This window comes from Taudactylus pleione, unplaced genomic scaffold, assembly GCF_031769625.1.
Source record: "Taudactylus pleione unplaced genomic scaffold, aTauple2 ptg000307l, whole genome shotgun sequence".
Taxonomy (NCBI): Eukaryota; Metazoa; Chordata; class Amphibia; order Anura; family Myobatrachidae; genus Taudactylus; species Taudactylus pleione.
In genome coordinates, this window is record NW_028284708.1 from 988,507 (window position 1) to 1,001,003 (window position 12,497).

The following is a 12,497-nucleotide window of genomic DNA, read 5'->3' on the forward strand; positions in this document are numbered from 1 at the left end:
CCATTTTATGCCCCACAGTAAGGCTTCTAATTACTTTTAATTACCTGCTCATTGTCAGGGGTCTTATACAGTGCCCCGAGTAGTGCCCCTTATGCAGTGCCCCCAATAGTGGTCCCCCTGTGCAGTGCCCCTTATATAGTGCCCCAGGTAGTGGTCCTCCTATGCAGTGCCCCTTATATTATGCCATCAGTAGTAGTCCCCCTTATATAGTGGCCCCAGTACTAACACCCCAGCAGTACCCCCAGTAGTAGCCCCCCAGCAGAGCCTCCAGTAGTAGTCCTCCCCCAGCAATGCCCCCAATCTATGCAGTGCCCCCAGTAGTAGTCCCCAACCTATGCAGTGCCCCCAGCAGTAATTAGGGGTGTGCACCGGCCACTTTTCGTGTTTTGTGTTTTGGTTTTGGATCTGGATCTTTCTTCTTGTTTTGGATCTGGATTGGTTTTGCCAAAACCACCCTTCCGTGTTTTGAGTTCTGGGTTTTGTGTTTTGGATCTGTATTTTTTGGAAAAAAAACCCCAGAAAAACAGCTAAAATCACAAAATTTGTGGGTTTTTCTGCTCCTATGCTATTATTAACCTCAATAACCTTAATTTCCACTCATTTCCAGTCTATTCTGAACACCTCACACCTCACAATAGTGTTTTTATGTCCAAAAGGTTGCAACGAGGTAGCTGGATGACTATGCTAAGCGACACGAGTGGGCGGCACAAACACGTGACCCATCTAGGCGTGATACTGCAGTGGCAGACAGGATGGCAGTTTGAAAAACTAGGCCCCAAACTGTACATAATGCAAAGAAAAAAAAGAGGCGCAAGATGGAATTGTCCTTGGGCCCTCCTCCCCAACTTATCTTGTATAAACAAGACATGCACACTTTAACAAACCAATCATTTCAGCGCCAGGGTCTGCCACACAATTGTGGCTGAAATGATTGGTTCGTTTGGGCCCCCACAAAACAAGCTGGCAATTAATCTGTTCCTGCACAAACTGGCTCTACGGAGGCAAGATGTCATCCTCATCCTCCTCATCCACCAATTACTCACCCTCATCAGTGTTGAGTACATCCTCATCCTCACAGAGTATTAACTCGTCCCCGCTGGAATCCACCACCACAGGTCCCTCTGTACGTTCTGGAGTCTGGTCTCCCTGGAAGAGTTAATAATTAATTTTTATGAACATCATCTTCTCCACATTTTCTGGAAGCAACCTCCTACGCCTTTCGCTGACAAGGTTCCCGGCTGCACTAAACACTCTTTCGGAGTACACACTGGAGGGGGGGCAACTAAGGTAAAATAGAGCCAGTTTGTACAGGGGCCTCCAAATTGCCTCTTTTTTCTGCCAGTACAGGTACGGACTGTCTGACATGCCTACTTGGATGCTGTCACCGATGTAATCCTTTAACAGACAGACGCACGCTTGTCGCTGCTGCTTTGAGGATGCAGGTGCGGCTACAGCCCACACAATTCACAAAGACAGAAAAAAAAATAATTTTATATTTTTTGTGGAGCGCACTTTGAGGGTTACACCACCCTTTAACAGACAGATGCACGCTTGTCACTGCTGCTTTGAGGATGCAGGTGCGGCTATAGCCCACACATTTCACAAAGACAAAAAAAAAGAATTTTTTATTTTTTTGTGGAGCGCACTTTGGGGGTTACACCACCCTTTAACAGACAGATGCACGCTTGTCGCTGCTGCTTTGAGGATGCAGGTGCAGCTACAGCCCACTCAACTCACAAAGCCAGAAAAAAAAGGAGAATTTTTTATTTTTTGTGGACAGCACTTTGAGGGTTACACCACCCTTTAACGGACAAGCCAGCCGGCCCTTTACTTATAACACAGACGCATGCTTGGTGCTGCTCCTTTGTTGATGCACATGCAGCCACAGTGCACACAATTCACAAACACAGAAAATAATTCCTCCACCATTCTGTCAGTGGTGACAGTATCATATGCAGTGACAGTAGACATGTCAGAAATTGTTGGCACGTCCTTCAGTCCGTACCAGATGTCCAAACCGGCCCTTGACTTATGACACAGGCGCACGCTTGGCGCTGCTGCTGTGTTGATGCATGTGCGGCTACTGTGCATACATTTCGCACACAAACACAGAAAAAAAAGAATTGTTTATTTTTTGTGGAGTGCACTTTGGGGGTTACACCACCCTTTAACAGACTTATGGGACACAGGCGCACGCTTGGCGCTGCTCCTTTGTTGATGCACGTGCAGCCACAGTGCACACAATTCATAAACACAGAAAATAATTTTTTATTTTGTTTGGAGTGCACTTTGGGGGTTACACCACCCTTTAATGGTCAAGCCAGCCAGCCCTTTACTTATGACACAGGCGCACGCTTGGTGCTACTTTGTTGATGCACGTGCGGCTACTGCGCACACAATTCACAAACACATAAAATTATTTTTTATTTTGTTTGGAGTGCACTTTGGGGGTTAAAACACCTTTTAACGGTCAAGCCAGCCGGCCCTTTACTTATGACACAGGCGCACGCTTGGCGCTACTTTGTTGAGGCACGTGCGGCTACTGCGCACACAATTCACAAACACAGAAAAATTATTTATTTTTTTTGCACTTGGGGGGAGCACCCCTGACGGACAGAGCACCCCCTGGACAACACTACAGCACCCCTTTAGGACTGGGACACTGCACAGGACTTTGGAGTGGACACGGCCCCTATGGACAACTGACGGCACAACACAGTCCAGCCAGCCCCTATGGACTTTGAAGTAGTGGACACAGCCCCTATGGACAACAGCAGCACAGCACAACACAGCCAGCCCCTATGGACTGGAGGAGTGGACACAGCCCCTATGGACAACAGCAGCACAACACTACACTGCACTACACTACACAGCCCAGCCAGCCCTAACTCCCACCCTCCCTCTTCACTGTCCACAGCCGAGTGAGAAAATGGCGCTGACGCGGGTACCTTATATAGAATCCAAAACCCGCGAGACCCGGAAGGCGGGATGATGACGTTTTGCCTCGATTTCAGATCCGAGACAGGCAGGAAAAGTCGAGCCTGACTCGGATCGGCCTTGGATCAGGGGGGCTCGGGGGGGTTCAGATTTCAGAAATCCGAACCCGCTCACCCCTAGCAGTAATCCCCACTTATGCAGTGCCCCCAGTAGTGGTCCCACCAGTGCAGTGCCTCCAGTAGTAGTCCCCCCAAGCAATGCCCACAGTAGTAGTCCCCCCCAGCAGTGCCCACAGTAATAGTCCCCACCAGCAGTGCCCCCATTAGTAGTGCCCTCAGTAATAGTCCCCCCCAGCAGTGCCCCCAGTAGTAGTCCCCCCCAGCAGTGCCCCCAGTAGTAGTGCCCTCAGTAATAGTCCCCCCCAGCAATGCCCCCAGTAGTAGTCTCCCCAGCAGTGCCTCCAGTAGTAGTGCCCTCAGTAATAGTCCTCCCCAGCAGTGCCCCAGTAGTAGTCTCCCCAGCAGTGCCTCCAGTAGTAGTGCCCTCAGTAATAGTCCTCCCCAGCAGTGCCCCAGTAGTAGTCCCCCCAGCAGTGACCAACAGTAGTAGACCCCATCAGCAGTGCCCCAAGTAGTCCCCCCCCAGCACTGCCCCCAGTAGTTGTCCCCCCCATCAATGCCCCCAGTAGTAGTCCTCCCCACAGCAGTGCCCCCAGTAGTAATCCCACGCCGCAGTGTCCCCAGTAGTAGTCCTCCCCCCCCAGCCAAACAGACACACAAAGCAAAAACAAAAAAACACTTACCTTGATCCCCGCTACGGCATCTGCTCCACCGTCCGGCGTCCTCCCGGGCTGGCCCCCACTGCGGAAGCCGGCTTCGGCAGTGGGCACAGCAACCGATGAGAGTCAGATTGACTCTCCAAAATGGCCGTCCACATTACCGCCCTGCCTGGATGACTAACAGATGCTAGAGGTCCAGTAGGACCTCTAGCATATGTCTCTTCCTAGGCGGCGGCCATTTTGGGAGGGCCGTTTTCTGCAGATTTCATGCCTCCTCCGACCCACCTTAGCCCAGCGCCGCAGGGAGGCTCCATTTGCCGGGCGCCTGTTGAGATTTTGTTACCAGCGGGCGCCCGGCTCCCTCCCCGCAGCGGCAGCTGGAGGCTGGAGCTCACTCTTGAACTCCGGCTTCCGGCTCCACTCCCCCCACGGGCACTATGGGAGAGACGTCATGGCATCCTGCCATCTCTCCTATAGTTCAGTGGACTCCGAGCAGCCAGACAGACCGGAGGCACGCAGGAGCGGGGCTTAAGGTAAGGATTTTTTTTGTGTGTGTAAGCGGCTTCACTATAGGGGACATAACTTCTGGGGGCATTACTCAGGGCATAACTTCTGGGGGCACTACTACTGGGGGCATTACTACGGAGGGCACTGCTACAAAGGGCACCACTCCTGGGGGAACTGCATAAAGGGCACCACTCCTGGGGGCATTGCATAAGGGGCATTACCACTACTATGGTCAATGCATAAAAGGCATTGAATAAGGGTGCATTGAATAAGGGGCACCGCTACTAGGGGCTCCTAATAAAGGGTACCACTACTTGGGGAAATCCATAAAGGGCACCACTACTGGGGTCACTGAATAAGATACACTACCACTGTGGGCACTGCAAAAGGGGCACTACTAGGGTCATGCCATTGCATAAGGGGCACTGCATAAGGGGCACCACTATTGGGGGCACTATCACTGTGGGCACTGCATAAGGGGCACTACCACTGTGGGCGTTGCATAAGGAACACTACTACTGTGGGCATTGTGTATAAGGGACACAAATGTGGGCATTGTGTTAAAGGGGCACTGCTAGGTGTCATACATGAATTATAGACACTATTATGTGGTGTAATGTGAATCAGGGGTGAATCAAGATTGTGCTACTGCGTGGTGTAATTTGAATTGGGAATATTATTGTGTGACCACGCCCCTTGCTTTTCAGACCACGCCCCTGTAAAAAAAACTCGCAGAGGAGGGATGAGTTCCACGACTTCACTAGCACTGAGTGTAATCTGGGAATGTTGTTTTGTATGTGTGCTAATTTTGAGTGCCATCAGTCAGGGGCAGATCCGGTGGGGGGGCGCAGGGGCAGTTCCGGTGGGAAGGGGAGGGGGGGAGTTGCAGGGGCAGATCCGGTGTGGAGGGGGATGCAGGGGCAGATCGGGTGGGGAGATAAGTGCGATTGCTCACCCTGCACATCATGCAGGCAGCTGCAGCCTCCCCGGACCCTCCACAGCCCAGCACACAGCACCGTGTTCTGGGGAGAGAGGCTGCAACTACTGACAGGTAAGAAGTGTTATGGAGGGGGGTGGCGGTAGACATCCTGGGCCTAGGTAATTAGTACCCGCTCCCCCCTCTTCGCGCCCCTGGGTATAGGCTATATATATAGTGGCAGAGCTGGATTAAGGGCCTGATTCAGAGATTTACGCGAATACAATCGCAAATTACGATTTCGCACAGAACGCAACTGTGAAAATATGCTAATGCTTACCGAGCGTACGGACACCGACTGCCTTCTCATATCCGTCCGACGATGCGCAACAGCGCAAACATCGGTACCATCTACCCACAGCAGGCAACCATTCAGCATGTAAAGCAAGCGTGACCAGCCGCAAACACTGCAGCTCTCCTGACACGCAGAGCACTCTCATGCTGCGCCGGAAATCGCAATGGCTAATTTATGCACGCCCACAAAACGCCATTTAAATGTCAGACACACCTGCGTTTGCCTAACCACCACCCCCGTTACCTCCCCAAACGCTGACTACTACTACTACTAACTTTGCGAGTGGATCCTCTGAGCAGCTGTGTGGTTTACACGCATGCGCAATGGCAAACAATCGCTCAATCTGCATAAATATCGGCATTGCGTGCATCTCTGAATCATGCCCTAAGACCGCTATGCGGAGCATCTTGGTCCCTATCAGCCCCAGAAGGGAGCTTAGGTTGTCTAATGGATGATCCGGCGTTGCCTATTGAACATGTCCTGACAGCCCAAGGAAACATCTTTCCTGAGAGCAACACATTGCCTAGACCTGGGTAAGGCCGAGTAGGTTCTACCTGTCACGTCCGAGCAGTCGCCCAGGGCCCCCATCGATCTGAGAGAACACGGCGGACAGCACAAGTGTTTACTCCATTCAATAAGAGAAAAAGAAGAGTGTTGTAGCCCAGTGGGGCAAGATGTAAGTGGTGAAAGTAACCCGGCTTCAGCACAATGAGCCAGACTTTCCATTATAAGCTACAATGCCTGGGCTTTAATGGCTCCGTGCTCCAGTATCCGAATGAATAACACAACAAGTCAGTTCGGGGATTTCAGCAGGATCCTGTGCTGTAGTAATACAGTGAGAGACCCATCTTCTTCTATAGCCCTTCTTCTAGGAGACTCTGACACGTCGCATTTATTTCAAACCACTATTGATCTGCGCTCTATAAAAATGATTACACTTGACCCCAGCCTGCACCCTCTTCATTGTCTTACCGATGGCTGGAAAATAGTGGAGAGCAGCCGGCCAGGAACTGGGGGAGGTGATAAGTGGGGACGGAGAGGAGGCAATGTACTGTGAAGGTTTCCAAATGAAAAAAAAAACAGACTGGATACAATTAATGTTTTAGTCCCCTTCTCTTTCTGTTAACAGAGTGGGAGATTCAAGGATATTCCGCTCATCTGACCTTTCCCAACACCTGTGACATTTCTCTCTCGCCCACAAATTGTCGAAGAGGCTCCGAGTTAATTGCTTGTGGCTGCGACGGAACCTTTTCCATGCTGCCCGAGACCTGGCGAGCCAGCCGCGGTCTCTGTCTAGGCACGGGGCAAGGACAAGTTAAACAGCGGCACAAATTGATGAAAAGGGAGAGGAACGGCGCTAAATGTGGCTTATTTATCCTATGTAAGAGCATTTCCCAGAGGCAGACACCATGACAGCCTGGGGGGGGGGGGGTCGGGACGAAATGTGCTATTTACTAATATAGCACCCAATAGGATGCACTGATGCTGAGCTTTCTGGGGTAGCTAGAAAGCTTTATCACTCATCGAAACGCAATGTACAAAGGAGTAATTTCATATAGCGGGACATACAAGACTGTTATTAAAATTAACAAAATTAACTCCACCAGGAAAATCTCCAGTCCCATGTATCTGTGTGATATCAGCATTATTATTCTGTCTTTAAAGATAAGACAAATTAGACTCTTTATGTTGTATACTAGCGACCCGCCCCAGCTTCACACGGGAGTCATTTTGAATTTAAGATTATAAAATTGCCTTGTAGACGACATTTGCCTTGTAGACATCTCCTGATGTCATCATGAAAAGATTTAGGGCCAAATGCAATAGGGTGAGAGTTTAGAAAATGGGAGAGTTTAGCAGTAAACGCTGACACTTTTTAAACTCGGCCAATGTAATAGAGTCCGAGAACATGGAAACTCGGCTGTTTTCAGACTCCAAAAACTATCTCAAGATTTAAACTCTCATCCAGATGTTTTCCCATTTTGAAGATTAAGACTCGACTAATGTGAGAGCTTACTGCTAAACTCTCACATTTTCTAAACTCTCACCCTATTACGATGGCCCACAGGGCTCTATTTACTACAATCCGCATATTGAATGCGGATTGTAGTGTGATATTACCGAGTGAATTCGCATTGCGAATTCCGGCAATATCACAGGGATTTACTATAAATCCCTTGCAGGGACAGAGCTTGCGATAAAGCTCTGTCCCTGCGGATCCCATCCGCACTCTAGTCGCGGTATTTTCGGAAAAAATACCGCGACTAAGAGCCCGCGCATGCGCCGACCCACCGTCGCTACTACCCCCCCACTGATGCTAAGCCCCGCCCCCCGGCGCTAAGCCCCACCCCCCACGATCGCGGACCCCGCGACCCCCCCTCCTCCCCCCCCGCGACCCCCCCCTTCATTACACTTACCTGCACCTCCTGGCCTCCGGTGATCTTCTCCGGGCTTCCCGATCAGGTGATCTCCCATACTGCACTGGGACCCGATCACCTGATGACCGGGCCCCAGTGCACTGTGGGAGACCAGCTGACCGGAGAGGAGCCATCACCGGAGGCCCGATCACCGGTCCCTGGATTCAGGTAAGGAAAAAAAAAAATGTTTCTTTTTTTTTCTTTTTTTTTACAGTAATCAGCTTGCGGTCTACTTAGACCACATAGCTGATTACTGGTACCGGCTCCCGCCTCTGCTCTCCCCGTTAGAGCAGAGTGGGAGCCCGTTAACCGGGGGAGACCCTGGATAACGCCACCTCCAGTTGGCGTTATTATCACAGGGCTTCCCCCGGTATTTTTTTACAATTTATTTTTAGTAACTTGCACACAGATCACATTTCCCATTACAATTATGGGAAATGCGATCTGCTTTACTAAAAATAAGTGATACTGGGGGTTGGAGTAGAATTTTACTAATTCTACTCCAATTGCCCTGTAATAACTACAGGTGAAACTAAAATAATGTGAAAAGGGTGTGAAAACACCCTTTTTCACTTTATTTTAGTAAAAATAATGTTAATAAATAGAGCCCTTAGTGTTGAAGTAACAAGCAAAAGGGCCACGAAAAATTGTTCATGAGAAAAACAGTCTCTACTTAGGTCATCTCCAGCCACGTTAAGTGACTGTCCCTGTGCTTTATTTAATGTCAAAGCCAACTCTTACTGGGAATTGGTCTTTTTTTAAATTAAAGAATCGTTTTTCACATGAATGAAATAGGAACGGTAAAAAAAAACAAAGAACTGACATTTCTGTATCAGTAAACAGGGCTTACATAAAAAAAATTTGAGAAACTGGATAATATGTATCAATCTCTACATGGTATAAAATAAAGTCTATCGCTGTGATAGATCTCTAATGGTTTAAGCAGCTTTTGCCAAGAAAGCGCTCGGCCGTCCATTTTTTCATTGACTTGCTTAACTAAAATAGTCACTGCTCACCTCCCTATGTCATACATTACTAATATCATCACTGCTCTGCTCCCTTGTGTCATACATTACTGTGTCATACACCTAATCCTTCCCTCACACATGCTCTATACACTAGTGACAGCTACATCACTAACATCATCACTCCTCTGCTCCCTATTGTCATACATTACTGTGTCATACACCTAATCCTTCCTACACACATGCTCTATACACTAGTGACAGCTACATCACTAATATCATCACTGCTCTGCTCCCTATTGTCATACATTACTGTGTCATACACCTAATCCTTCCTCCACACATGCTCTATACACTAGTGACAGCTACATCACTAATATCATCACTGCTCTGCTCCCTTCTGTCATACATTACTGTGTCATACACCTAATCCTTCCTCCACACATGCTCTATACACTAGTGACAGCTACATCGCTAATATCATCACTGCTCTGCTCCCTTGTGTCATACATTACTGTGTCCTACACCTAATCCCTCCTCCACACATGCTCTATACACTAGTGACAGCTACATCACTAATATCATCACTGCTCTGCTCCCTATTGTCATACATTACTGTGTCCTACACCTAATCCCTCCTCCACACATGCGCTATACACTAGTGACAGCTACATCACTAATATCATCACTGCTCTGCTCCCTTGTGTCATACATTACTGTGTCATACAAATAATCCTTCCTCCACACATGCTCTATACACTAGTGACAGCTACATCAATAATATCATCACTGCTCTGCTCCCTTGTGTCATACATTACTGTGTCATACACCTAATCCTTCCTCCACACATGCTCTATACACTAGTGACAGGTACATCACTAATATCATCACTGCTCTGCTCCCTTGTGTCATACATTACTGTGTCATACACCTAATCCTTCCTACACACATGCTCTATACACTAGTGACAGCTACATCACTAATATCATCACTGCTCTGCTCCCTATTGTCATACATTACTGTGTCATACAAATAATCCTTCCTCCACACATGCTCTATACACTAGTGACATCTACATCACTAATATCATCACTGCTCTGCTCCCTATTGTCATACATTACTGTGTCATACACCTAATCCTTCCTCCACACATGCTCTATACACTAGTGACAGCTACATCGCTAATATCATCACTGCTCTGCTCCCTTGTGTCATACATTACTGTGTCCTACACCTAATCCTTCCTCCACACATGCTCTATACACTAGTGACAGCTACATCACTAATATCATCACTGCTCTGCTCCCTATTGTCATACATTACTGTGTCATACACCTAACCCTTCCTTCACACATGCTCTATACACTAATGACAGCTACATCACTAATATCATCACTGCTCTGCTCCCTATTGTCATACATTACTGTGTCCTACACCTAATCCTTCCTCCACATATGCTCTATACACTAGTGACAGCTACATCACTAATATCATCACTGCTCTGCTCCCTTGTGTCATACATTACTGTGTCATACAAATAATCCTTCCTCCACACATGCTCTATACAATAGTGACATCTACATCACTAACATCATCACTGCTCTGCTCCCTTGTGTCATACATTACTGTGTCATACAAATAATCCTTCCTCCACACATGCTCTATACACTAGTGACAGCTACATCACTAATATCATCACTGCTCTGCTCCCTTGTGTCATACATTACTGTGTCATACAAATAATCCTTCCTCCACACATGCTCTATACACTAGTGACATCTACATCACTAACATCATCACTGCTCTGCCCCTTGTGTCATACATTACTGTGTCATACACCTAATCCTTCCTCCACACAAGCTCTATACACTAGTGACAGCTACATCACTAATATCATCACTGCTCTGCTCCCTATTGTCATACATTACTGTGTCATACACCTAATCCTTCCCCCACACATGCTCTATACACTAGTGACAGCTACATCACTAATATCATCACTGCTCTGCTCCCTTGTGTCATACATTACTGTGTCATACACCTAATCCTTCCTCCACACATGCTCTATACACTAGTGACATCTACATCACTAATATCATCACTGCTTTGCTCCCTATTGTCATACATTATTGTGTCATACACCTAATCCTTCCTCCACACATGCTCTATACAATAGTGACAGCTGTATCACTAATATCATCACTGCTCTGCTCCCTATTGTCATATATTACTGTGTCATACACCTAATCCTTCCTCCACACATGCTCTATACACTAGTGACAGCTACATCACTAATATCATCACTGCTCTGCTCCCCATTGTCATATATTACTGTGTCATACACCTAATCCTTCCTCCACACATGCTCTATACACTAGTGATAGCTACATCACTAATATCATCACTGATCTGCTCCCTATTGTCATACATTACTGTGTCATACACCTAATCCTTCCCCCACACATGCTCTATACAATAGTGACAGCTGTATCACTAATATCATCACTGCTCTGCTCCCTTGTGTCATACATTACTGTGTCATACACCTAATCCTTCCTCCACACATGCTCTATACACTAGTGACATCTACATCACTAATATCATCACTGCTCTGCTCCCTATTGTCATACATTATTGTGTCATACACCTAATCCTTCCTCCACACATGCTCTATACAATAGTGACAGCTGTATCACTAATATCATCACTGCTCTGCTCCCTATTGTCATATATTACTGTGTCATACACCTAATCCTTCCTCCACACATGCTCTATACACTAGTGATAGCTACATCACTAATATCATCACTGATCTGCTCCCTATTGTCATACATTACTGTGTCATACACCTAATCCTTCCTCCACACATGCTCTATACACTAGTGACAGCTGTATCACTAATATCATCACTGCTCTGCTCCCTATTGTCATATATTACTGTGTCATACACCTAATCCTTCCTCCACACATGCTCTATACACTAGTGATAGCTACATCACTAATATCATCACTGATCTGCTCCCTATTGTCATACATTACTGTGTCATACACCTAATCCTTCCCCCACACATGCTCTATACAATAGTGACAGTTGTATCACTAATATCATCACTGCTCTGCTCCCTATTGTCATATATTACAGTGTCATACACCTAATCCTTCCGCCACACATGCTCTATACACTAGTGACATCTACATCACTAATATCATCACTGCTCTGCTCCCTATTGTCATATATTACTGTGTCATACACGTAATCCTTCCTCCACACATGCTCTATACAATAGTGACAGCTACATCACTAATATCATCACTGCTCTGCTCCCTATTCTCATATATTACTGTGTCATACACCTAATCCTTCCTCCACACATGCTCTATACACTAGTGACATCTACATCACTAATATCATCACTGCTCTGCTCCCTATGTCATACATTACTGTGTCATACACCTAATCCTTCCTCCACACATGCTCTATACACTAGTGACAGCTACATCACTAATATCATCACTGCTCTGCTCCCTATTGTCATATATTACAGTGTCATACACCTAATCCTTCCTCCACACATGCTCTATACACTAGTGACATCTACATCACTAATATCATCACTGATCT